Below are 3932 nucleotides of genomic sequence, written 5' to 3' on the forward strand. Positions count from 1 at the left end.
TTTTTTTGAGGTGGAGTTTCACTCTTGTTGCCCAGGATGGAGCACAGTGACACGGTCTTGGCTCACTGCAACCTCTGCCTCCCAGGTTCAAGTGATTCTCCTGCCTCAGCCTCCCAAGTAGCTGAGATTACAGGCGCCCACCCCATGCCCAGTTTATTTTCGTATTTTTAGTAGAGACAGGGCTTCACCATGTTGGCCAGGCTGGCCTCAAACTCCTGACCTCAGGTGATCAGCCCACCTCAACCTCCCAGAGTGCTGGGATTATAGGCATGAGTCACGGTACCCAGTGTTCCCTTAATTTCTAGATTTTGATTTTGAACCTGGTGTTTCTACAATATTCACTTGACTGTGGTGATGAATCTAATTAGAATAATCAGGGCTCTGCTTTTATCTTTTAAGATAGGGGTCCCCAATCCCCATCCCGGGGCCACACAGGAGGTGAGCACTGGGCGGGTGAGTGAGCATTACCACCTGAGCTCTGCCTCCTGTCAGATCAGCAGCAGCATTAGATTCTCAGGAGTGTGGACCCTGTTGTGAACTGCTCATGCAAGGGATCTGAGTTGCACACTCCTTATGAGAGAGTAATGCCTGAAGCCATACCTCCACGCCCTGTCGATGGAAAAATGGTCTTCCACAAAACTGGTTCCTGGTACCAAAATTTTGTGGACCGCTGTTTTAAGATCTTTTTTAGGTAGTATTTCATTGCCACAAATAGAACTACCTTTGAAAACTTCTTTGACAAATCTTCCAAACCCAGCTCACATGTATTTAAAGAAATAGTTGACAAGTGCAATTCTAAATGAGCTCACAATTTAGAACATCAATTTAGGAATACTGGTGCTCATTGTGCAGATTTGGCTTTCCTGCCTCAGCTTTCCTAAAGGCACTGATGGTTAAGCAGCACTTAACCAGAGAACAGATAACATTCAGACTCTAAGCCACTGCTGTCTGCACATCATTTACTCTGACTTTCCTCATCAGAGAAATGGGGATCCTGTTTTCTGTCCCAGCCCCCTTCAGGGTGGTTGTGAGAAGCAAATGAGGCTGCAGTAGGTAAGGGCTCTTTGACAGAGGTGTCAGAAGCCCCCACAGAGACCACGTGGCAGCAGTGGTGTTCTTGAGAGTTTGCAGAAGCATGCTCCATTTTATTTTATTTTATTTTATTTTATTTTACTTTATTTTATTTTATTTTATTTTATTTTATTTTATTAACAGAGTCACACTCTGTCAACCCAGGCTGAAGCATAGCAGCGCAATCTCGGCTCACTGCAACCTCTGCCTTCTGGGTTCAAGCGATTCTCCTGCCTCCAGCCTCTCAAGTAGCTGGGATTACAGACGTGCATCACCATGCCTGGCTAATTTTTGCGTTTTTAGTAGAGACAGAGTTTCACCATGTTGGCCATGCTGGTCTCAAACTCCTCACCTCAGGTAATCCGTCCGCCTCAGCCTGCCGAAGTGCTGGGATTACAGGCATGAGCCACCGCGCCCAGCCCACACTCCATTTTAGAAACGAGGGTTGGGGAACTTCCATGCGGCACACACAGCATATAGGGATGACCCATCTCCTTAATGGTTGATTACCAAAGAGAGGCTATCCCTGGAAGATTGACGTGAAGCTGCACTCAGTAACAAGGAAAGAAGTAGAAGGGAGGGTCCAGTGCAGCAGAAACCAAGGATTTTCCCAAGGTGCGTATGAGGGCTGCTGTTCCTCAGAACCCAGAGGACCAAAGATCAGAAAGAGTTAAAAACAGAGGAGATTAAGCTGGGCATGTTGGCTCATGCCTATAATCCCAGCACTTTGGGAGGCCAAGGCGAGTGGATCATGGGGTCAAGTGATTGAGACCATCCTGGCCAAAGTGGTGAAACCCCGTCTCTACTAAAAATACAAAAAATTAGCTGGGCTTGGTGGCGGGCACCTGTAATCTCAGCTACTCGGGAGGCTAAGGCAGGAGAATCACTTGAACCCGGGAGGCGGAGGTTGCAGTGAGCCGAGATTGCACCACTGTACTCCAGCCTGGTGACAGAGCGAGACTCCGTCTTAAAAAAAAAAGAGAGGAGATTATCATTGGTTAAATTATGTGAAGCCTTAATTCGTGAAGATGTTTATCCAGACATACTTTTCAAAGCTCAGTATGGACTGAGATTGTATCTACATTCTTCCTGCCATGTTTTTACAGTGTGCGCTTCATGGAATTTTTTACATAGTTTTCTACAAGGTCAGTACTTAGAAATGCATTATAGTGCTCCAAATATAAAGAATTCCGATTTTGAAAATGTTTTGCTTTTGTCCAGCCTTCTTAACATACATATTTAATTACAAGGCATGAGGATTAATGGAGCTTTGGATATTTAAAGCTCTTTTCCCAAGATGAATTTGATTTAATTATTCCTGAGATGGGCATCTGCAGTGCTGGTGACTTGCCATGTGGCTGGGAGTTTGAGAGCAGAGGAGGTGAGACCAGGACTGCTGTCAGGTTGGCTTCTGGCGTTTTACTTCCTTTTCCACTACGCCCCTCCCCTCTCACTTTTAGCTCACCACTTTGTCTTTTCAGTTTGCTGAGGAAAGAGGAAAAAGTAATAGAATTTGCCTTGATGTAGTTCACTTTGTAGCTCGCTGTTTTCGAAGTCGTAATGTTTAAATGTGTATCCCTTAGTGTCTAAGAAAGTAAGATAACAGAACCGTTTCTATAGCCCTGCTCTCCCAAAGACGCAACAAGCCTCTCTTACACCCTGGCTTCCATCCAGGGCTTGTGTGGGGAGGAGGAAAGAACACAGGCCAACAGAGCATGGACCCAGAAGGAGGCCTCCTGACGTTGTGAAGATGGAGGAGATCAAGAGGCTCTGGAGCAAAGAGGAGGAGATGGTTTTGTTCAAGTTCACTATGTTTTTTTCCATCTCCAGCTACCACAGCCAGGGGAGCTACCTTCATGCCCACCCATCCATGGTGAACATTATCCATGTGCAGCCCAATCACTGGAGGCCATGAGCCTCCAGTGAGGCAGAGAGGCAGAATGAAGAGTGAGCCGCCAGGACCCAAGATGGTGGCTTGAGGGCAGGCAGAACTGCCTTCATCCAGAGCATGACTCACCATCAGCAAAAATCCGGGGCACTCTCTTCACCCCCCACCCTTGCTGTGTAAAAACTGCTCAAATCTGACACCCCCCTGCACATCCTGAAGCCTGTGGGGTGACAGAGCTACAGACCAACACTTTACCCCATCTCCAGCCCCCCATGCAGGAGCTCCCAAGCACCCTTTCCTTCTTGGGGAAAATTTTACTGACCTCTTTTCATCACCTTAAAACATGAGGCATGTCATTTGGTTTATTAGAGGAAAGAACTCGATAAAAGTGAAGTTCTATTTTTCCTAACTATATATGAGGTACCTTGAAGAAGACATTGCTTTAACACCCACTGGAATTGCTGTTCGGGTGTTGTTCGGATATCAGTCAAGTTCCTTTTTCTCACCAGCAAGGGACAGCCACCATAGCCTGAGTGGAACTGGGAAAGCTACGTGGCTACATGGGATGGGCTTTGCTGCCCCTGACATCAGCCAAACTTGACTTCCGGCAACCCCAGGGGACATCGAACTGCATGGGCCAGGTCCAGGGGAAGCCAGCAGCTGGTGCTTCCTGGAATAGGCCAGGGCTGACAAACTCCAAGAGGAACTTAAAGATCAACATTTGTTTTAATGCAGAGGCTCAGCTTGGAAGGCTTAGCTTTTGGGCCAGGTGCAGTGGCTCACGCCTGTAATCCCAGCACTTTGGGAGGCTGAGGCGGGTAGATCACGAGGTCAGGAGATCGAGACCATCCTGGCTGACACGGTGAAACCCCGTCTCTGCTGAAAATACAAAAACAAAAATTAGCCTGGGTGGGCCGGGTGTGGTGACTAACACCTGTAATCCCAGCACTTTGGGAGGCTGAGATGGGCGGNT

The 3932-nt window shown here is 47.4% G+C and overlaps 1 protein-coding gene across 1 annotated transcript in view; it reads left to right on the forward strand.

Annotated features, from left to right (window-relative positions):
- The window catches only part of LOC108538321 (E3 ubiquitin-protein ligase RNF216-like), a 108301-nt gene that overhangs the window by 36801 nt on the left and 67568 nt on the right, over positions 1 to 3932 (forward strand).

Source organism: Rhinopithecus bieti, unplaced genomic scaffold (assembly GCF_001698545.2).
Source record: "Rhinopithecus bieti isolate Rb0 unplaced genomic scaffold, ASM169854v2 scaffold_13704, whole genome shotgun sequence".
Taxonomy (NCBI): Eukaryota; Metazoa; Chordata; class Mammalia; order Primates; family Cercopithecidae; genus Rhinopithecus; species Rhinopithecus bieti.